Source organism: Drosophila yakuba, chromosome 3R, assembly GCF_016746365.2.
Source record: "Drosophila yakuba strain Tai18E2 chromosome 3R, Prin_Dyak_Tai18E2_2.1, whole genome shotgun sequence".
In the NCBI taxonomy this organism is placed as follows: domain Eukaryota; kingdom Metazoa; phylum Arthropoda; class Insecta; order Diptera; family Drosophilidae; genus Drosophila; species Drosophila yakuba.
The window spans coordinates 11231099-11255855 of NC_052530.2; the positions used below are offsets into that span (position 1 = coordinate 11231099).

Below are 24757 nucleotides of genomic sequence, written 5' to 3' on the forward strand. Positions count from 1 at the left end.
GTAAATGCCTAAATTGAAATGCAGTCGCAGGTTAATAAAATCAAATTTCAAATTTGTTGCCCGCTTTTGTCTTCCCGTTTTCATCGCTTGTTTTCCACTTCCATTTCCATCTCGATCTCCATTTTTATTTTATTTTTATTTAATTTTAATTTCATTTATGTAATCCCTGGTTAATTTCCAAGCATCATTAAGCCGCGGAGAAAAAGTCTCTTTTGGCCGCAAATTGAAGCACACGAGCGGATGGTTATGAGATAATCAGTAAATTGCACAAGACCAAATGAAGTCATGAGAGTTGAGTGGATGTGGATTGTCGAGTGGGTTTCGAATCGAATCGAAACGAATAGAAACGAATCGAATCGAATCGCATCGCATCGCATCGATGGAGCTCCAATTTGACACTAAATTGAATGAGATAAGAGATTCGAAAATGATTTATCTCTATCAATGTGAAATTAAACTGCATGGCGTGTGCGAAACTGAGCGGCTCAAATTGGTTTCAGCCATTTCCATTTCTGGGAAGCCTTACTTGCTTGAAAATTTCCCAATACCCAATACCAAATACCCATTCCAATCCCGACTCCATATGACTCATAGCCAAATGCATTTATTCATTCCAATCTTGCATCTACTTATTGCTAGAGCTAGACGTACAAGAAAACAAAAACAAAAAGCTATAACCAAAATTCCTCAATCGTGAAGAAAACAAAATGCCAAATATTCCCACCAAAAAAGTTGATATATGCAGAAAATACAAAACAAGCGGCCAGCAGCAGCAGCAACAACAACAACAACAACAACAACAACGGCAACAGCAACTTTTATGAACAGCAAAACTATGCGCATAAAAAAGTTATATAAAAAACACGTTCAGACTCCAAGCCGCTCGGTGCGAGCGGGATGGCGATACCAAGTGGGTTAGCCGCCTGCATGTGTGTGTGTGTGACGTATCTGTGTGAGCCACGCTTCAATTGCAAATGCGCCCAGTAAGCGCACAAAGTAGAAAAACGTTAAAAAAGCATTGACGCAGATACGCGCGCTGTGTTTGCTGTAATGTTGTTGTAATTGTAAATTCTACAGGTTTCTTACTTGGTATTTGTTTGTTTGTTTCTTTGTCCCTGCATGTGTGTGTGCGCCTTACTGTCTGTGTGTGTGTTTTAGCCGTTGTTGCCTTAATGGCACCAAAAGCAACAACAACAACAGCCACAAGATCGCTCTGCAATTTTACGCCAAAGCTAAAAAGGCGAGCGATCGAGCAGAAATCGAAGCGATCGGAAAGCACAGAGAGAAAAGTTGGTGTATTAAAACCTAAAGCCTTAAAACAATAGAAAAGTTTAAAACATGCTTATAACACGCATAAGTTTTGTTTTGGAATTTTAATTAATTTTCTCTTTATTTAAAACGAGACTTTCTCAAACAAGCACTTCACAGAAATGATAATGGGATAAATCAGAATAAAAATACAAATTTTGCTTGAGTGCTGTAAATATTTTTTTCCCTGCAGCATTGAATGAAAAGGATGAAAAGGGGGCGGCGCTGGAAAAGCAGAAGGCGCAGCGGGATGACAAGGGGAGAGGGGGGTCTACTTCATTCGTAGGCAAACCGGGCCAGTTGGCGAGCACTGTGGGCCGAAAAGCGCAGCAATCTTGGGAGTTAACCCCTGCCGATAGCCACTCATATAAGGCATTTCCAGAAAAGCACACGCCAAAGCGTTCTCACCTTGAAAGATATTAGATGTGAGTCTAAACAAAGCAGCAGACAAACGCTTGAAACCAAGAAAAACTGGCTAAAATACAAGCGATTAAGCTTGAATTACTGCAAATTATATTAATTGGCATGTCTGAAACTTTATGTATTGTATTTTAGTGTATATTATGTTTAGTTTCTTGTATAAGCATTAGTTAGCTACTTAGTTTTATTTGGAGCCTATATACACTGTGCCCGTGTTTATGCCCCAACGAAAGCAACAACAATCACCTAACAGCGGCGAACGTTGCAAGCTGCCCCCCCCACCCCCTGGTTCGCCCCAAAAGTAGTCGCCAAGTATGCGTCTTAACTTGGCCAACAGCTTGGCCAACTTGCCGTTCGCCTCAGCTTGTTTTGCGTTGTATCGGTTCGTATCGGTTTGGATCGGATCGGTTTTGTTTCGCTTTGCTTGTGTTTTGCACTCGTATTCGTAATTGTTTCACGAAACTGGCCAACTTCAACTGACGAGGGTGGTGCTAGATCCCAGGGGTATGGCCAATAACGGGGGGGTAGTACGAGTACGAGTTCGACTACGACTACGGTTAAGAAAAACCAAAGCAACAAAAAAACAGGTGCGCAGTGCGCAAGCGCGCGCGCATTTTTGGTTTTGCTTACTGGTTTTTTCGGTGGCTTCGATTTGGGGCCAACAGTTTTGCGCTTTTAATTATGGTTTATGTGTCGCTTACGAACACCGAACGCTAAAGCTAAACCGTCGATCGTTGATCGTCGATCGCCGATCGGCATACACTTATCCCATAAGCGGTACACATACCCATATAGATATAGTTATACTCGTACTCGTATGTCCAGAGCCACAGCACAAGGTTGCCGCAAAGTGACACGAGTGGAGGAGACATGTGGGGCCATTGAGGTTACTGCTGGCTACTTGGATACTTGGATACTTGGCTACTTCGATACTTGGATACTTGGCTAATTGTGAATTGTGAACTGCCTTCTGGGCGGATCGCCATGGAATTGCCTTCGGGCGGGAGCCATTGGCCAAAGTTATTGGAGTGGAAAGCCCCGATTCGAAGGTGAAGTCTCTGGCTTTCCCCTCTCGACAAATCAGGCTAGAAACTCCTGACCAGGTAGGTGATTTTATCAGATAAGGGGCGTGTTTGCCTTGCTTCATAAACTGCCCTGGAAATTCCTACTTCGATAAGTTTTTATAGGCCTTTCCCAAGAAGACTTGGTTGGAAAAACCTCAACAATCATCCAGAAGGGAATAATAGCACCTCAAAGAGAGTACACTTTGAATTCCCCTGAAGCATGGCTCTTTTACAATCCTTGGTTATTTCAGATGCTATGAAAATGGAAATGGCGTAATTAGCTACATTTAGCAGCCTATTGCCAAATGCTTCATATCAGTAGATTTATTTGATAACTCGGCACTTGGATTAGAATCAATTAGCCTTCGAGTTTCAGTCGAGGGTCTTTTCGTCTTATCAGCTTGGGTTACTCATTCTAATTTTGGTGTAAGTGAATCAAAGTGGCAGGTGAATCACGAACAAAACGCTGTAATAAAATCACTTTAATACCTTTCCCGCTTATCTGCTGCGGGGTACTTTAAGTCGAACGAGCTGCCTGAAAGGTAAACAATGTCGGGAGACATATCTGAGCCACTATCTGGTGACCCAATTTGAGTCATCAGATGGGTACGACAATTGCATCCCGGCGAAACGTGGAGTGAAGTCAAGGCATCGCGGTGCATAAGTCACACGGTGCCTTAATAAATATTAGATTGCGGCAATCGCGCAGATACAAATGTATCTGGGTAAAAACTAAAAAAAAAAAAGAACGAGATTGTATCGCGAGTCGAGTTACGAGCGCACGCGTGTTTCTTGCGCCTTTGTTTTGTTTACACTCGATTGCAAGTGCAATTTGTATCTGGCAGATACATTCCATGCCACATGTGCTTTGCATAAAAAGGCCCGCTCAAATGGCCAACTCGGCTTAACTGTAACTGGCAGTGATGACATTTTGTATCTGCTAGATACGCAGATACACAAACACAGCCATGCGTAAATGCAATGCACGCACGCTCACAGCAAAAACAAATGCGACAAATAACCCTCTGGCCTTATTAATATTTATCAATTTGTTATTTAACTGGCTTCGATCTCTTTGTCCGCTGGCTGGGGCAACTTTTTGCCTCTCAATTTGCATAAAGCCCGATAAAAGATACGTTTGTTTTTACGTTTTTATAAGCCGACTTGTTTTGGATTGCTGGCTTTTGATGGTTTTTTTTTCGTTGTTGTTCAATTGCCAATTTGACCTTATTAAGTATGATTTGTACAAATACCTTGCGTGCGTCTTAATTAATTGATTTGTTTTAAGTTGAAATTCCGCCGGCCGACATCGCCGCTTCAACCCATAAATATTTAATTATATTTTCTAGGTCTTTCCCCCTTGCCGTTTATTCATTATATTTTTTCAGAACCGTGCCAAAGCGTTTAAGCCACTTGAGTTGTGACAAATTCAACTGACTTTTTATAGAACCCTAGGCTAGTGGCTAGAATTAAGTGAAAATCACACGAGACAGCTGAGTTTCTATCCAAAAACAGCAGCTGGGGGCAGCTGTGCTAAAATCCGAGTTGCCCTAGAGCAAGATAAAATGGCAAATGTGTTGGAAATATTTCGCATTATGTAGCGTACGGGTTTGCCGATAATTTGGCAACGATAGAGGCTCGATTTGGGGCTACAATCCATTAGTCAAATAGCACGTGCAGTCCATAGTGTTACTAAGCCAGAAAAAAACCAAACCCCCTCTATAAAGTTAGTATCCAATGACCATAGGCAACTCATAGTAACTTGTGTATATAATATTCTCATCTGGCGAAGTATTATCAAGGCGGAAGTGCGTGTTTGGGATTAAGTGATAAGACAAAAATTGCGATAAGTTTGCAGCAAATGAGCCAAATATTAAGTATAGCAGCCTCAAGTGGTCGACATTATCGCCATTATCGTCCCAAATTGGGCAAACCAAATACGCTCAAGTAATTAAACTGAATAAAAAAGCAAAGCAATATTCATATAAGAAGTTACAAATGCATATACCGATTAGAGTTTGTTGTATAAGAAATGCAGCCAAACAAATCTTTACAAATAAGGCTTAGATAAGGCTTGATAATAGTTTCATTTTTTAATTTTCTCCCTTGCTTTCCTGTCCAGATTTAGTATCTCTGCTTTTCGTCAGCGTTTTCACTGCAAAGAGGAAGCGGTTGCCAGCGGTTTATTACGCACAATTATTCTCTGCACACCCAGCATTATGGGGAAAATGATGGAAAAGAAAAGCCATTCCCAGCAATTTGTCATTGTTTGATTTTCTCTGCACTTGCTATAATTTTTTGGTTTATGTTTTTCTTTTTTTTTTTACCTATTTGGGGTTGGCAGCGCTAGTATTTCGGAACTGGAACTGCTGGCTCCCAAACAATTTGAGCATTTGATTGCTTTATTTCACTTTACAACGCAAATTGCTGGCTTTGTCTACGGCAACCAGGCTTGTGATACTTCCTGCCTGCCACGGCTAATTATGAACAATCAGAGATCGGAGAAGACAAGACGCGGATCTCGGGATGTTGCTGCTGCCACTGCAGCCTGTAGTGTGTTGCACTTAGTTGCATGATTACATTTAATGGGCAACGCCAAAACATAATCATTTCGATTAAATAATCAGCTACTGAAGCAAACCAGAGTCGACGGCAAACCACTCTTCGCACATTTGCACCGAACAACAGTCACTGCGGTGAGTTGAACGCCACAGCACAGAGAAAAATGGGATTACCTAAGCACAAACTACAAACTTGTATAAATATTATAAAAATAATATTTACTTTTGCTACAAGTAACTCAAAGATATCAGTTTCTGTTGATTCTACACGGATGATTTTGGGTGACACGCGAGCAAAGCATGCTTGCAAAGCACAGACTTCAAAGCTAGAAACTTCCTAATGTAATAACTTTTCTCAGTGCAGTGCAAGGAGTCCGCCTTGTTTGTAATTATGAAAGTTTTTCTCTTTTCGTGTTTTCCTCTCCCGAACCGTTGAACGTTATGAACTCATTTGTGGATAAGTCAGGTCTCAGCTCTGATTCAGACTCAAACTTGGACTCGGATCGCATCGCATCGCATCGGTTCGGACGCAATTCATTCATAGCCACAAGCCATAGTTGCTACATATAGTGTGGCAACAGCTATCGGAAGTGTTGCCGCTGCTGCTGCTGCACAAGTTGCTGCCGCGGTGAAATGTTGTTGACCACAAAAGTGGCTTGAACCTGAAAACGCCTTGCAATGTGATACAAAAATGCTTTTGCTTTGCTGCGCAGCACCAGCAGCACAAGCAGCAGCAAACTGAGACTAGTTTTACACCAATTTCCGGCGCTGGAAAGGTTAAAGACATTGCTTTACAAAAGGGAATTTTTTCTATAGCTTTAATCGCGCTTTAATGTGGCAATTGCCGTTTGATGTTGCTCTAATTGAAAAAGGAAAAAGCCGGGAAGAGTTATGGCTAAAATCAAGTGGAAAATTATGGACGTCGATGGGCGCCGAGTGAGATGTGTTTTTCACATTTACGTGGAATTCCTGAAATACTTGTAGCCCAAATATAAATCTCAGCTGGTTTAAGCCTTTTTTCTTTGTTGGTTTCTAAGCAGACAGCGAATAAACACACAAAGCGAACATTTTTTCAATCATTTGTGCGAGGTTTTTTGTTTGCTAAAGATGTTATTATTTTGTTGTATTACTCTTTTTTTTGGAGGAATGTTTTTTTATCGGTCTTTGCGGGTGTTCTGTTTATTTTTTACTGCAGGTTTTTTGTGGGTTAGCAAGGCGAAACCTTGAACAAGCCTGTCAATCTTTTTTTTTCGCTGTACATGTGAGTATTTAAATTTTTATTTATGGCACGCAATTTGTTTGGTTTTTGGCTAATGTTTGAGAATTTTTATTACCAGCAAAGATAAATCAAGTTGGTCAATGCATTCCATTCCATCTTCGTGTCTGTTTTTGCAAAATTAGCAGTAAACAGAGAAGGCAAAACATATTTACTTAGCGTTTGGGCCACTTTTAAGCCATTAACTCCAAGTTGTGCAACTAGCAAAACGATGAGAAAGTTAACAAGCCTTTCAAATGAACTCTTGATTATGCATTTATCAATTGGCTCAAGGTCTCGACTATTTTTGCGGCTTTTTTCCCCCCACTAAACGTTTTTGCATCTCGCCAAACATAATTCGATTAACCTGTTTTTGTCTACGGTTACCTTTTATTTCTCTGCCTGGGTGCGACATTTTGATTGATTTAAGGTGCTTGAAAGCTTGAAAAACGAAGAAGCCGCAAAATGTTTTTAGCCATGATTGCGCTGATTACGTGACTCTGTCAATTGATTTGTGCGCCAAAAAACTGGAAAGAAAAACAAAACTCGTAGCCAAAACTCTTGGCCCATATGAATGAAACGCGGCCCAAAGCGGCCAACAGCGTTTTGGCTACTTCGTGAGTCGGCTAAACAACAACACCAAAAAACAAAAAATAAAAAAACACTCATCGTGGCTAATTTTTCATGAAGGTTTTTCAATTGTTTGCTGCCTGCTGCCGTTTTAGCCGGCCAAAGGCCTCAATTTGTTGTGTGTGCATTGAATTTGTAATTTAACATTTTTCTAGTGGCCATTTTGAATTTGCTTTTCTTGTTTTCTTTCTAAGCATTTATTTTATTAACCGAAAATACAATAAAATGATGGCAGCCATGCGGAGATGCTTCGTTACCAATTTGGTATAATTACAATAAAATAAAACAATAAATATCTTAAATGGCTCTTTCGAGCTTCTGAAAACCTGTCCAGACTGTATAAGTTCCAGCCTTTCTATTGTTGCCCAAGTCCATCCAGCAACTGGATAGAAAAAAAGATAGAAAAACCAGAACTTTTAAGCAAAAAATATAAATATATTCAATGATTATGCAGTATTAAAAAAATATTAATAAATAATGTCCGAATATATTTGAATGCCTTACAGCTAGAAAATCTCTTTTGGAATTGCGCAATAGCTAAAACAGTTCAAGTGGCAACTTGACGGGCATTAACTGAAATTGCTTAAACAATTACTGGAAATGTATTTAAAGACTTGAAAGTGTAATTACCGAACAAACTATTAAGGTGCCCCTATCTCGTGCCTGATAAAGTCACTGCCCGTGCGCTGAATTAGTTGAGAAGCGACTTGTTTACATAGAGGGGGTTGTATAGGGCAAATAAGTATATGGATGTATAAAAAGCAGTTCACGTCTATAAAGTTAAATAATAAAGATATGACGTATTTGTAGAATGCCCGTTTTATTTGCGTAGCATTTGTATTTACTTGATCTTGATTGCATGCCTGTTGACTTGGCCCAAATGGTGGCTATAATAATATTGTAAAATTGTAAATATCTGTAAAATGAATTCTATAGATCCGAGTGGTGTGTATTACAAGTTCTTGCCCTAATTTGTGCCCCTTATATTTCGCTATCAACCCCCGCTTAGTGCGCCCCTGGAACTCGTGAGCTATATCAGCTATATATCTGATCACGCACTTAACATATGATGGCTGATAAAAGCACTCCGCGCCGTGGAAGAGGGAAAAGCCATCGCACCGGACGCGTCGTGTCCTAGCATTTAATTGGATTTCTGTTATAGCCATTGTCAGTTGTCCAAGGCAATTAGAGCTCTGGCGATAGATATCGCCTATTTTTAGCGACAATTTCGCATAAAGCCGACAACTTAAGTCCTCGTGCGAGTCTCAATCACGCCTTAACTGATGGCTCCACGCTATTTTTGGACCCTCAATATCACATTGGATCATATCACAGCAAAATTGAGACCCACTCTACATATAAACGAATTTATGCCGTTCAGCCAGGGGGCAGTGGCAAAGGCATTTGTTGAAGCGTAAACTGCGGCTAGCTGGCTGAAACAATTGATTTCAATTTTAATTAACACCCCCACTGTTTTAATTGGCACTTGCTCTTTGGTGGTCGAGGTTCGCTGAATCTTAACCCCCTCAAAGACAAAGATGAAGACAAAAACGAATACGAGGGAGTCAGTCAACGGCACAAATTAATGAATGAAATTACAATTGGGGGTGGCTCCCCGAAAGCCAAGAAGGCAGTGTTTTTGGCTAATTACTATATCGATGGGGTTGGGGGTTAGGCATGGCCAACTAACATTTCTCCTATCAAAACATGTATTTTAAAATCGCTTGTTATATGCAATTGACATAGTTCAGACTGAATATATTAGTTTTATGAGCTTTCAAGTTCCAAGGAATTTCCTGACTCATGTCTGTTTACTCATTCCCCAAAGTTAGGTTGCCTTACTTTCTGGTTTTCTTGCTTCCAGTTACATGGCTCCAGCTTTTGTATAAGATATTCATTCATTCATAGAACGCCTCCACAGTTGCTCCCCCAGTTGTTTTTCGACTTCCACAACCGCCCACCCACTCAATATTTCTGCTATTCGTTTACTTTTCATTACATCTGCGGATTCTGTTGCTGTTTTTGCTTTGTATTTCAGCTTTTTGCCTCTCTCGTCATCGCCGCCACTTAAACTTGACCTTTATTTCCATTTATTGCTTATTACTGCACATTGCCTTAGTATTCCCATTGTGTTTTTAGTGGCTATGTTGTTGATCCAGTTGTTGCTGGTTGTCGTCGCCAAAGTTCCTCAATGGGCGCCACCCACTTGCACTTTGCGTGGTTTTCATCTGGAATGGTTACGAAGGGTTGTACAATCTTTAACTTATTGCAAGATGAGTATTAAGAGTTGGATAGTAAAGTATTATCTATCCCAAAGTTGCATCGTTTTACTTGCACTTGAAGAACCTAATCTCCTGCTCATTCGATTGATACATCCCACATGGAGATGTATTTGGAAAACAGGTGACTACGATCTGTTTGTATCTGTATCTGTATCCGTATCTGTATCTGTATCTACATATCTGCGGGTGCAGTGTGTTCTGTTTTCCTCTGGCAATTTCCACATAATTGTTGCGCAAACACAGACTAACTGAAATGCAGAAAAAGTCAGCTATTACTGAATATTAGCATGGGGGAAAATAATCTTTCTTCTGTGCGGGAAGTCTGGTTCGGTGTTGTTTTTCTCAGTTATCACTCATTAAGTATGCAGTGGCATATGAAATTGCGCATAAATCAGAGACTTGGCTCTTGCTTTCCACTGATATATGATCGCTGGATGATATATGGGGGGGCTATTAGTTTTAGTTCTTTAATGATTCATCTGGGTGTGTTTGAGTGCTGGGAAATTGATTGTCTCGATGCTAATAAAACATCATAAAAAATGGAATCGATGAAGTCCGACTCTTTGTTGGAATGAAAAAGCAAAGGGGCAGACAACAGATGAGGCGTCTTAGAACATGGACAATGGAAACATTCCATAAAAATTCCTAAATACGGCTTAAACTTAACGTTTGCTTTTTCCCCACTCTTAGTTCTTTTTTTTTGGTTTTGTTTCCTAACTAAGCGTTAAAACATTATAAATACCAGTTGTTTCTGGTGCCCAGACGGCGGAGGAGTTCTATAATCTAGGAAACCAGTTTTCAGATGCCGAAAATTAACACGATGGCTGCGGGGATTTGGATTTGGAAACAAAAAACTTGCATTCTTTGATCGGATGGAAAACGAAAACTGAAAACTAAAATACTGAAAAGCCGATAGAGAGAGATGTGGAGATGCATGTGCATGGGACAGGTTTTCCCCGTGCGGTCGGTCTTTCGCACCTTTGATGTTGGTTTTTTAATGCCCTGGAAAAAAGGGCGGTTGTCCATCCATTCAATAAGGTCTATGAGAATTTGATTTCTTATAATCGAATTCATGGAATTTTTTACCCAACTTTGGGGCGCGGCCTAGCCCCGGCGAATGATCAATCAAGTGCAGCATCAGTGGAGGCAGATGAATACCTAATGAGTACGGCTACGACTGACAAACACACCCAGCCGTGAATACATATGTACATACATAAGTATGTATGTACACATGTACCTATGTAGTCCCACAGTCGTAGACCCAAACTGGTTTAATTGATTCAAATGAAGACGACGATGTCGACTCTTGAATGACGTTTGTCCGGCTTTGGCTTTGGCTTTGCCTCACTCCCTTTGTTGCCTTTTATGCCGATTTCAGTAATATGTAAATCGAACTCCCCCTCCCCCGGTAGCAGTCAGCCCCCCTCTGCCACTCGAGTCTCCATCATCCACGGATCGGAAAACGTCAAAATAGAAAACTTGCAAATCACATGCAACAATTGATGTCGATTGTTGCCGCAGTCGCTGCCACTGGCGTGTCATGCTACGTTTTGTGCTCGCCCTTTTGTGGCTGCACTCGTGCTTTGTTTGTGTTTGTGTTTATAATTGTCTCAGGTGCAACAGCCCCACCTCCCCTTCTTTCAAGCCCCTCGAATAATCCCCCTCCCCACCTCCCCTCTCATGTTTGCTGATCACTTGTCAGTCAGGGGCGTTCGGTGCCCCCTCACATTGAACCCAGCACTCACCTCTGGCTGCACTCACACAAAGGGTATGCAGGTGATCGACTTCCAAGCGCATGAGTCTTGTGAACTGAATAATAGCTTTAACAATAGAACTCAAGGTATTTACAGATCCAACAAATATATATTAAACAATAAATTTTTGTTGATCACTTTGTGACAATCTTGTAAAAGAAACTAGCTTTTACAGAGCATTGAAAAAGTGCATACAGAATTTTGAAAAATCTCTTCACAACAGTCTGATCTAATCATCATTGCACGGTTAATCAAACTGGTTCTATTGCGGATAATTGCAATTAATTATGATGTTGGCATCGTTAGTCTAAATGATCCATTTACGAGTTCTGAAAACCTTTTGATTAGCTGCCTTAAAGTCAAGTGTTAGCTAGGAAAAAAGCAAGTACTGACAATAAACATTAAAATAGGGTCACTTATTGCAATACCCTTTAACAAAATATCAGTTTCAGTTTGTTTTGGAAACTGAATCATCAGAAAAATGACTGCAATCTCTCACTCGGTGTATTATGAGCTGTAAAATGAGTAAGGGTATTAAGAAATCAGCTTATTGTTCTCATTCTGCCGCTTAATTCTGTGGTCAAAGTTGACTGACAGTGCCCATGTGAATGTCAATTGTGGCCGAACCCCATTCGCCCTTCTGACTTTCAGTTGTTTTCCATTCAATTATTAAAATTAGCCCTGCTCTCGCTAATTGTGGAAAGATGCAATTAAAGCTGCTCAGACTGTAAGTCCGAGACAGATGTAGAGATAGTGAGGAGTGGGGAGGAATCGAAGGAGGGTTCACACACCTAGAAGAGACTATCTTTTGTCTAGAAATCTGAGAGCAGGTAGCGAGATACTCGTATGTCTAAGGTTTTGTATGCCATTAAGATATTACAGAGCCACCCTCACAATTCGACGGACGGAAGTCGGTGCGGTCATAAATACCTAATCTTTATGGACAGTGGGAATCGACGAGCTCTTGACTTGTTTATGCCTCCTGCCCAATGCCCGATCCCTGATTCCCGATCGCCGCATCCACCAATGCCACTAATTACTTGTCTCGGTCTGCTGGGGCACAACAAGCTCAGCCAGCCAGCCAGCCAGTCAGACAGACATTCCTTAGCTCAAGATCAGGATAAGATGCGGCGAGAGTTCGGCGTGCAAATGCCTAGAAGTCCTGTCCAATGGCATTCAAATGCAGAAAGGTAGAGCAGCCAGGCGGCGGAGCCACTAAATAAAATCATTAAAAATAATGAACGCACTTCCGTTGCAATTGTCGGGGTCTTAGAACTTTACACAACATTAAAATGAAGCAGCCAAGGGGAGAAACCACAACATCGGCTTACAGAGAGAGAAAAATGGGTTGGGTCTTGATTTTGAGTGTGGCGATCACACTACGAAGCCACTGAAAAGTTGTATTCTTTATTACCTTGTCAGGTTCAGATGGGTATTCTGTATTGTGATGTCACGCAATCATATTAATATTTTGTTGTGTGTAGGGAAATATTCTCGTTGCAAGCCGCACAAATTAAAAGGTAGAAATGTTCCCTCCCCGAAACGCAGAACCCAGCTTGTTGTCGAACTCGTTGTTGGTTGTTCGGTGGTTTGGTTGCTTGGTAGTTCAGTTGTTTGGTTGTTCGGTGGTTGGGTTGTTCGACTGTCGTGAGTGGCCCGGCAATTGCAATTACATATGTAAGATTGTTCTCAGATGCCGCCGCGGTCCAAAAGGGAAAACGATGTGGGGGCATCGTGGCTCGGAACGGAAATAAAACTCACTCCTCCCCGGCCGTTAAAACAAAGGCCATGCTGGTTACCACTTGATTGTGGGGGCTGGACGACACATATAAATTATCAACGACGCAGCCCCCGACCTAAACTCAAATCCCAACCCATTGGAGCCAGCTAGAACCAGGCGTTCTGGGTCTCTAGTTATGCCTAGATACAGATACCGATTCAGATACAGATACAGAATCGGAATCATGAAGGTTGCTGCCTCGGAATGGGTACGAATACAGGTACAGCCTACGCCAAGTGGAGCTCATCGTTTATGCAATTGGTTTATGGGCCAGATATTTTATACTTTATACTTTATTGCAATCGATGGGGACTTGGGGTGCAAGGAAAGTGCGAAACTGGAACACCTACCTAGTGGAGCAGAAACTTTGAGCGTAAACCCATTAACTTTTTAGCTAAAAGATTGTAGGGGAAAAGCAGTAAAGCTGAAAGAATCTGGTGCCATAAAAGCGTTAAATAGTAATCTCAAATGCATTTCGATATTAATTCGTAAAAATTTACGCTCCTTTTAACTTTGCAAAGCTGTTTGTTTGGAATCCGAACCCATGTAAATAAATAAAAATTAAATTATTTACTTCAATTTCACGTAAAAGGAAAATCAGGTGTGACGATTTCGAAAGGTCAAGCCGCCATCATTACTCAAAAGTTATTTGTTTACTTGTAATAACTTGTAAATTTATGAATATTAAAGGTCAAAACTTAATCAATCTTTGCATAGCCTTTCAGTGGTCATAAACGACTAGGCAAACACCATCAGTCACTCAATATTCTTGGCCATAAAATGATTGATGAAGGTATCGGCGAAATTCTAGGTGAACTATTATGATAATTGATTGTAAAATTTAAATTTAATGCCCGAATCAACTTTTAAAACCTGCTGAGTGGCCAGAGTGGCCGCAATGCCAGAGACACATGCATTTCCCAGCCTAACAGTCGAATCACCGCAGGGGGGGAAATGCCAAGTCTAGTGATACCACGTCTAAATTGATTTACCATTCTGGGGTGCCATCATTATATCTGACCCAATTGCTTGCGGGGAAGTGTGACACATTTCTGGTGGCAAAGATCAATTTGGTTTGGCCAAATGGAAATGGACCACAACGTCGCCGGTTCCGTCGCATTGGTTTCGCTGCTGAAAGTTAAATGGGAATCGGGCAATCGGGGAATTGGAGTACGAATGGGTATGGAAATAGAAACAGAAATAGAAACAGAAATAGAAATAGTAATAGGTATGGGTTAGTTGTTCGTCGGTTTGTTTGCACAACTGTTGAAACAGTGGCAAAGTGCGGAATCATGTTGCCGCATTGTTTGTTTGGCCGGGCATTTCTAGTGAATTTTTTGTGATCATTGTGATGCTTTATTAGCCGCACTCTCTTCTCGCCTATTTACCCAATGACAACAGTTTTGGATGGCGCTTGTCCGAAAGACAAAAAACAAGGTCACAACCAGAACTTTCCAAAACAAAAAACCAAAAACGAAAAAAACCACAAACAAAAAATACCAGAGAAGATACGCCGCCGAATCGGCTGGAGAACAAAAACAATTAGTCAGGGAGGGGCCGTCGCAATTTGTATCTGTAACCGGGAGATATTCGCGCCTTTTCACACTACTTCTTCATCTTCTGGGTTAACGTCAGCGTTAACCCGTTTTGCCAGGCCAATTACCCCGCCCCAAAAGCCAGCATGAATATCGCTTAAGACAGAATAAAAGTGCCTCGACAATTGCTTGATTCATGACTAAAGCAAAAGCAAAGCGGCTGGGGAAAGAGGAAACACACGAAACACAACAGCCTACATAAAGTATCTCTCAGTATATTGTATCTTAGTATCGCAGTATCGCTGTATCTCGGTATCGCAGTATCTCTGCATCTTGTATCTCAAACTGCGACTATGTGACGCATCTGGTGGGTTCCCAGTGGAGGAACTGCAGCTTGAAGTTGCCTCTTGATTGCACTTGATTGGCCTTTGTTTTGCTTTGTTTTCCACCCGTTGTGCAAGTTTTGATTTTGACTCAACTCAACTTGCATCGCTTCGCGTTTTGATTTGATTTGATTTGATTTCGATTTGTGTGTCTGGACGAGAGTGTTTATTTTCATTTTCAATAAATCGCTCTATAATTGCACTGCGGGGGGGATTACCAAGCCCCTCGATGTGAAAGCTGCCGTCAAATTATCTCATTTCACGAGGCGTGTGAAAAACACTTTTGATCTTCGCATTTCCAAATTGATATATCTTTTGTGTTTTCTTCAAATATTTCTTTCGCTCAAATCATTTCTCTCGTTCATCTCTTGCAGGAGGCCCCATTCCGCGGAACACACCTAAAAAAGCTCTTCAACATTTGTGTGGATATTTTCAGGTATGTGCCATAAACATAAGCCATAAACATATATTTTCATATCAAATTCCGAACACTCAATGGGATTGGGGGAGCTCCAACAGCAAGTGTGGATCACCCATGGCTTACACATGTTGCAGTTTAGTCCACATACCCCACTCGAGTGCAGCTAAGTGGTTCGAACACACTATTCATAACTCGGGTGCCATTAAAGCTGGAGGCACGCAAACTTTCGCACGGCTCACTGCTCGCATTGAGAACCTTAAATATGGGTCAATTACTCATACTACAGAGTCTCTTACGTAACTCTTGACGTGCTACAATTTAGTGACCGTTAGGCATTGCAGACTGCGTTATAGGGTATGCACTGTGTTTGGATATACATATATATATATAAATACATAAATGTAAGAAACTAGAACTGCACCACATAGTTTCTGGCTTATTTAATAAGAAACTATAAACTAGGTATTTTATGCGGCATTAAAGCTGTTATATCCTTCATCTTAGCACCTCTTATCTTGTATTCCACTGCTAGGTAGCCTGTAGTCTGTAGGAAACTGCACCTGCTGACTAGAGCTAGCCTCAGTTCAGTTCTAATTGCCGCTAGTCATACTCGCATTCGCATATGGAGCCGGCGGATTCGAGCCTAACTGTTGAGTGGCAGTTAAATGCTAATTTGCCGGGCTGACTGACCGTTGCTGACTGCCGGTTTTTGGTTTACTGGTCTTGAATCTTGACTGTCTTTTGGCGCAGAATCGTTGGTGCTTGTGTGCGTCTTAATTGCACCGGGAAACCCATTTAAAGAAGTTGGCCCTTTTAACCGCTTACCTTTATATTTTTTGTTGTATCTCAACGTTGCCCCATCTCAACGTTTTTCTGCCGTATCGATTGCAAATCCACGCACATGAATCGAGTTCGCTGGAGATCAACGATCTGTATCTGCATCTGTATCTTTACCTGCTGGACTTTGCTCTTGTTTTTGCTGAGCTCTAACTGATCGATACTGTTTGTGCCCATCAACTGCGGTGAAAGAGTTGCTGGCATCGCGCAGATACGAATGCAAATTTGTGACTTTATTAAATCAAATAAATTTGTGTTTTTTGGACTTCATGCGCGGCTGCCTGCAGTCGATAAGTCCGCGGATTTCATTGTTTCGTGATTGGGCTTTAACAATGTGAATTTGTCAACGGAAACGATCGGCGACTAACAATTGCTCACATGCAATGAGTATAATTTGTTTAGATCATAAATTTGCGTCATTTTCGGCTTGGCAATGTACGAATATCTGATAAATAACATCCGCTAGAAATAAGTAACTTATTTGCAATAGCCTTTAATTGCAAGATTTCCATGTTTGATCTATCTCTACTAACTTCTAATTGAATGTTTCCTATTTTACAACATCTAAGCTGGTTTTTCTAATCGTATTACTTTGAAAAATCGGATTAACAGAAATTGAAATGAATTGAAATCCAATTTACATCAATTTCAACAAGCCATATGAACTTTGAACTTGAGCTAACAATAAATAATAAACAATTCGGTTTGCCAAGCCCACAAATTTATTGACAATTTCGAATGCCTTTCCACTCATATGCAAATTCGAATTGGTAAACAACCTTAGCAATGAAATGAATGAATATCGAATGACAAAATATGGGGTAATAAATCAACAAAACTCGTTGCTGCTGTGGTTCCCGGAATTATTACTTCATTATATTTAAATATGATCAAGTTGTTGGTGTTAAATAGGTTGTAAGAACATCATATATTGCATAACATTACATATAGCATAAATCTAAAAGCTGCGAAATCGTAAACACTTTCCACTTTCCCTGAACATAAGCTCTTTTTAATTTGCATCACTTTTACTCATCTTGAAAAGAATCTGAAGCTGGAGTAAAAGTTTGCCAGCTTATCTTGTTCTCCGTCTAATTTCCACTTGCGTTTTTTGCGTTCAACTTGATGTCGCCGCACATGGACATGGAAATGGCTGTCCAGATTTTTTGGACTTGGTTTTCACCTGGTCGCGGCACGTAGTCATTTCGATGGACATTTGACATGTCAGGCTGTCGTTTTGGGCACAGTGAGAGTTTCGGAAGCAAATTCTTGCAGTAAAAGTATAAATGCGATTTGGGATGAAAACGAGCTCAAGTTCGGACAGCAGGTGGCAAATTGTTTTGGCACATGCCAAAAGCCAAGAGCCAGGAGCCAAAAACAACTTCTGCTTAGAGCCAGACCTGTCTGGATCGAATACGCCAGCGAGATAAAAATAAAACCATTATAAATTCATTAACCAAACGAATCTTTGATAATTATACTACGCTTAGAAGGGGGCGAGGCGCTCTACCGTGCAAACTTCTATAATTTTTCGTGAAATGTGCGTCAGCAAGAAAAAAAATAAAAATAACTTCTTTATCCCCCAAACTACGCGATTCGTTTGATCTGGACAACAAACTAGCCAAACCACAAAAATGGCAAACGGAAAAAAGTGGCCAATGTGCCTCAGGTGATAAGTTCATTTATTTATCTGATATTCCTGTGCTGTTTATTTTCTTTTAATTTTATAAGACGCGTGCTCCGTGAGTTTTGTGTTAATTCGTATTAATTAATTTGAGAATTGGCAGAAGCCGCAAATGAAGTGAGGCTAATAAATTATTTATGAATCTAAAACACGACAAGGGAATTTCCCAAACACAAAGATATTACTTCTAAGAATTAAAGGTGCCATTTAAATTAAATTAAAAACTAGAAACCCCGCTAATAGAAACCAATTAGATTCTTTTTAATAGTTTTATCTATTATTTGATATTACCCTATTTTTATAAGCATGATATCTTAATGTTCTCCAATAGAAAGCTTACCAAGTAAGTACGCATACTTAAGAGTTTATCGATAAGGAACTACTTAAATCCCAATGATTTTTGGTTTACTTTTAATTACTGAATTTCTTTTTATAACTCAAGTAGCGAAAGTTGTGATTTCAGCTTTTATGTTCGTTCAAATTGCTGTGCGGATTGTTGCTGTTGATTATTTTATAGGACCTGTAAACTGGTTTTTTATGCATTTAAATAATCCTCGCAGTTATTCTTCAATATTATTTATTGCCATTTTATTTGGAGCTATTACGTTGCGCTGGCAATTACTCAGCCAAAGGAGTGCGGAATGCTTCGAATTGCAATTGGCCGAACACGGAAGATGGTCCACCCTAATCGCAGCCACATATTTCCACTCAAAAGTTGCGTGTGCACCGCACAGTGGGTTTGTGTGCCTCGAAATCGCATTTGATGCAATTACAACGACGGCAAATCGGTTGTCATGGAGCTCCATTTAGGCGGCTTAATAACCGGAACGGGGTCTATAAATATAAAATCTTGAATTAAGATGGCCAAAACGACTTAACAATTTGCTATTATCGGCAACCTTTGTCATGTCATTTATTTTTATCGCATTGCTTAATTCTTACTCTTGCTTAAAATGTACCTTTTCCACATTGTTTTGTTTTGTTTTTCGTTTTTTACGATAAAGCGTGAGCTTAATTTGCCTTTGCACGGTGATTTTCTCGGTTCTAGGGGAAATTGCGCATTTGTGAAATGAAAAGGGTTCTAAAATGGCGAATTTATTACCCTCGACTTGCCTCAGACTCGTTTTCTAATTGGATAATCGTGTAATGGGGGCCTTAAAACTCTTATTACCTAAGTATATCCCACGGCCCATAGGGCATACAGGGAACTAAAAGTCATATACCTTAGTTTCGAGATCAGCAGTTGGATTTTCCCAAATAACCAAAATAAAAATAATAAAGATATTTACGAAAATTATTCGAATTTAATCGGATTATGCCTTAAATTCTTGGAAATTGGACAAAGTACATTGCAAATATGTACTTGAACAATGGGTGTTGATATATAGAAAACATATTGCACTGTTGGTTTAATTTGTTAGAATATTATTATGTCTGGCGGGTAAATACTAAACACTCAATTACCGAATTAATTAATTTGCATTAGGCCTTATTAAAAACTTATACAAAAACTTTAATATTGGCTGCACGTTTCAAATTTGTGAAATAATTTGCATATTGTTCAATGGATTATATTTGCATTATAAAATGGACTCGATTGTGTTTTAGCGTAGTGCCAAAAGTCACTTATCAATGCATAATTCAAAAGCCAGTCACTTGACTTAAAATAATTCCTTTTTATTGTGCCATCCATTTTAATAAACTTTTTAATTTGTTGTTGGTATTTGGCAATCTTTCTTTCGAATTAATTTCATGCGCATTTGTTTTGTTTTGTTTGCATGGAGTTCGAATTATTTTTTGTTCACTTTTATTTATTATTTTTCGTTATTGAAATTGGAATGGCAAGTGGAATTTGTAAGCAATTTGAACGGCAATTGAAATTCAATTCAGGTCCAAACGGAGCAGACGAGGTAAATAAAGTAAGGAGTATCATAAAATTTTGCGCCGAATACGATGCAAATCAGAGAGAACAGTGTAGTCGACTTTCAGATACCTATGACCTATCTAGTGAAAGTACGTGAGATAAGACCCTTCTAGACTATTTACAGGCCTAAGACTAGTTTAGTCACATCTACTACTACTTTTCAAAGAATGTAGTATACCCTTTAAATCTGCTTTCAATAGGTATAAATATCTACATTTGTTTTGTGCGATGCATATAAATTGCTGGAGTAATGCAAAAGCATACTAAAATAAAATGTTGAAAAAAATCAATTTATTTATTCAGAATAATTGTAATTTTTGACAACGCAAATCGATTTACATTTCTGTATAAATAATGCAAATATTCAACAAATATATGTCCTAAAATGCCATTTACTTATAAAGTAAACAGATAAATCGCTCAAAATCGTTGTATAAAAGATCGTATAGTATTAATGTGAATTTTTAAATTTTCGTTATCGAGCTGCTGTCATATTCTATAAAAAAGAATCATTTTTTATTCAAGAGAACCCTTTTTTTTTGAGCCAAGGTTTCTTCTTAGCCCGTTGCATGGTCACCATGCGGTTTTTGCCGGAGGAATGCATTTATTAGCCCGAGACAACAACCAAAAAATGCTACTCAAATGCTACATTTTCAGGCAGCTGCTCGACAGGCCAAAAATAAAAATAAAATTAAAATACAACTAAAACAAAATGCTAGTTTTTTGCACAAAAATTTTCTCACGTAACAAGTACACCAGCCAGACATGGATCGGGAAAAACTTTTTCAGAAAACTGAAAAGTCCGACAAGACCGGACCAAGTAATTTACTTCGGCACTGCAAGAAACCGGGGATAACCTTAGAATTAAAATTTTTTAACACGCATTTTTAAAAGCCATTCTATTGTGTTATTAGATTAATTTGATATAAGTAACTTGATTGCATTTTTATTCCTCATATTCAATTGATTTTAAAACGGGTTGGCAATAGTTTTGCCAGTGCGCCAAACAACTTGTTGTTGGCCAATTTTTTGGCGTCTGCGCAATCCATAAGAGGGCATTAAAGCCGCTGCTGCTGTTGGCCGATTCTAAATATCAGGCAAGGCGATTGCAAGTAGCAACTGAAACTTCAGAAACTTCACAAGCTACACAAACTACAGCCTTGGCTAATGGCCAGTCAACGGCAACTGACATGGGCGATATCGGCCGGCTCTCTTGGCCAAAAAGCCGAGCTGAGCTTTTAATGGCTCAGTGGTGAGCTCGGTGGCTGAGCTGAGTGGCCTTTCCCTGCATGTGTGCCTGCAATTTGGCAGTATGACTAAGCCCTGCCCGCTTATCTTGGCCAAGAATTTGACTCTTGCTCTTTCAGTTGGCCAATACGGACCTCCCCCCTCCCCCAACAAAAAAATACGATACTGTGTCGGAATTTTAGTGGAAAATTTTCACACGAAATTCAACAAATGCCCGTTAATTGCTTGACAAAATAAACCTTTTCGCGAATAAAACGTCGAATGGGCCCGTCGATAAAGAAGCGAGTAAATAGTCAATAGCCGCCAAGAATTGGCATTGGCCGGCCAAATTATCATTTTGCACAATCACCTCGATCACTTCGGTGTCAGACACTCACTTCTCTGTTAAGGGTGTCACCGCAAAACACCTATGGATAATTCATTCATTTGTACTTGACGATCGCACAATTGCTGTTGGGTGAGAAGTATCCAAAAATTACAAGAATATACAATGAATGCTGTCGGGGGAATTTGTCGGGTTTTTTGTGGTTTCAGATCTTGAATTTAGATTGTAATAACACATGCATATGTTATCTCAACGTCTTTGTTGAAATTATAGAGTATTTGCCGTTTAACACTCAATAGATTTGTTTGAATAAACTTTGGGCTAATGGATAAATTTACCTTACCCTTGTTTTGATTGTTCTCCTACTAATTAGTAACAGCTAAGATTAATAATTTACTACATTTTTATGACTACTAAAATGTTTTTCGTTTTATTACCAAACAATTTGCGTGGCAAACCTGTGAGCAAATCAGAAATTTTCCACATCGCACTCAATTCTTGCATTTAATTTATGAGCAGATAGTGTACTATTAGTGTTTTTGCGAAATTAGTACATAGTAACCATTCTAATTGCCAGATAGTGTGCTAAATCACGTTTTATCTATAGATATTTGCTGGCTGTTTATTACCGCACACTTTGTTTTGGGAAAATTTTCCCCTATTATAGTTTATAGCCAAATAAAAATCAACACAAACAAGGGATTATTGTTACCATGAACAAGGGTTTTTTTGCTTATAGCAAACCAATTGACTTTGCTACTACAATATTTACACGGGAGTGGGAACTCAAGTTTCTTATGCCAGAATTCCGCACCTAAGTCCTCATTAATTCACAAACATGTCAAGCACATTATAGCCATGCTAAAACAATAATAGTAATGATGCCAACCCTTTGGGCCAGACATGAAGTCATCTTCGGGCCAACAAACAATTCGCTAACGTCGCCATACCTTTGCCATTCGATCACAGAATTGTAAAGTGACTCCTTCTCTAATGGTGCAAAAATGTTGTTTACCCAACAAGCTGACCATTCCCATTCCAATCCCAATCCGAATGCCTCCTCCATTGGGAAGCTCCGCACCCTGGATTGTGGATATTTATATACGATATATGCCATCGCGATTAATTTTCACTTTCCGCTCAATGGGGAGGATAACCAGCCCAACCTGTCCCGTGTAATCGTTAACTTTTTAATGGATTCTGTTAGAATAACAAATTCGATTTAATCAATTTTTTGCTTCGCAGCGATGCGATGGCTCTACCTGTTCGACTTGTATTTATTATTAATCGATGATGCACACGCTCATCAATTGGAAGTATTGGAAGCGAGAAGCTGCTCCTCCGTTCATTCGATGATAATAACGCCTAATATTTATAATTTCATTTTGGCCACAATCGAGGCACAATTTTGGCACTTCTTTTTCGTGGCTCTATCTAGTTGAAATTTGTATTTCGATGTTTGTTACGTTTGCGTTGTTAGCATCGAGGTGATAAATAAAGCTGAAAATCGTGTCCGAGCGTTCTTGAGCCTTTTATTCATGGCATTCATCATTAGACGCCGCCATGATTTGAATAAATAAATAGTTGACTCGATCGGGATGTGGCTCTCTGTGAATATTAAGGAGTTTAGCCACAGTGAGCGGCTTACTAAGTTTGACTACAACCAGAGAGTTCCGTGTTTGAAAATACATACTTCACTGGCATTGCTTAACCACTGGAGGATGAGTTGAGTAAAGCCAATATATACTCGTACATGTATATTTTAGATTTTTCGTTGCCCCAGGGAAACGCTTTCTCACAAACATTCGGTCTATAAGTCCGCCATAAGCCGATAATTGTAATTCCTTGGCCAACTTTTACCGCCTCGGGCTCTCTGGATCCACTCATGTTCCAGCCACCAAAGTATAAGATAAGACTGAAAACTTTAATTAAAAAGAGCAAATGAAGCTGGCAAACAAAGCCAGCATAAAAATCAAATCAAACTACGAAATAAAGTCTAAAATCAATTAATAATGCAGTGCAGCCCAAAAGTCAAGCATTCAAGTTGAAAGAGGATTCCAAAACTGTAGGTTCATTGAATGAACTGTAGTGTTTACATCGTTAGTTATTTATCACGATATTAAGTATTATGAAGCTAGAAATAATAATATTATGTTACTTTATGTTTGTCAGTTAACATATTTACGTTGTTATTGAAATTGTTATTATTATCAATACTTAATACTCAATTAAGGCCTCGTTTTGTTAGCATTATCCACAGGTACTTAACTCTGAGAATGTTGTATTTCTTAGTTTTTTCGGATGGCAGGTGGTCTTGTGAGCTGCAGTGATTGCCAAACTGAATTGTTGCAATTTTTGCCATGGAGGAGGAAACTTTGAAATGTTGCACGGCTGTTGTTGTTGTTGTTGTTGTTGCTGCTGCCGCATGCAATTGGCATTGTTGTTGGCGTTGCAGTTGCAGTTGTGCAAACGCATACAAAACACACATTAGGCATCATTTTGCATGTTTAGCATGTTTTGCATTTTGCCATTGCCCAATTAACCCGCTTATATGGTATTTTTCTGGGCGCTAATAAATTTTCGAGCCTACACTAAAGGCTTTCAAAGTGTTGGTGGGGGGTGTTTATGATGACAAACAGTTTACATGGTTTTTTTTCTTTTTGCCTAGACATCTTGGCACGCCTTCAAAGGTGCCATTGTCTCGGGAACGGGCTGCCAATGTCTGAATGTTTGGCTATAATCCTACGTCAAAGTCGGAAATTGATATGGGAACTGTTGCGCACTGCTCTGTTTATCAGATAACAAACTATGGATATATCCGCGGTAATTAGCAAAAAAAACATATCAGAAGAGCTTAACTTTCACCCCAAAGACGCAAAACACACACGATATTGCCGCGGGGCACTTTAATTAAATAACTTTTGTGTGCATAAATATTTGCCAAGTCTTAGGCAGTTAATTCTTGCAAAGCTCCATTGTTTGTCTCCCTAAAAGGTTTGTGTTTTTCGCATTCTACCAAGCAAATATGAATATATTATAGTTGAGATTTGGGCGAAGACATGCGGAGTGCAGTTTGGTATTTTGAACAGCGTTTCATTGAACAAAAAGCGAAAATAAATTACAAAACGATGTCAAGGCATTCACTTTCAAAAGCAGCAAGAAATTTCAATACAAAACGAAAGAGAAGAGAAGAATTACGCAGGCATATAAAAAATATATAATTTGTAAAACAAAAACCTGCTGCGGCTACTTCAACTCAATTAGCCCAACTACAAAAGTAAAAAACAAAAAAAAAAGCAAAAAAAAGGCAAGATACAGCAGCAACATATTGTGTTGGTTCAAC

General features: G+C 39.5%; 1 protein-coding gene across 3 annotated transcripts in view; it reads left to right on the top strand.

Moving 5' to 3' along the window:
- The window catches only part of LOC6536392, a 34779-nt gene that overhangs the window by 1843 nt on the left and 8179 nt on the right, over window positions 1-24757 (top strand). For 2 of the 3 annotated variants that reach the window (XM_015192241.2, XM_015192240.2), the window contains exon 2: window positions 15350-15411. The exons of the other annotated variant lie outside the window; for it this stretch is intronic. The gene's annotated coding sequence lies outside the window, so the exon portion shown is untranslated. The remainder of the gene's footprint in view (window positions 1-15349; window positions 15412-24757) is intronic. 3 annotated transcript variants of the gene reach the window in all.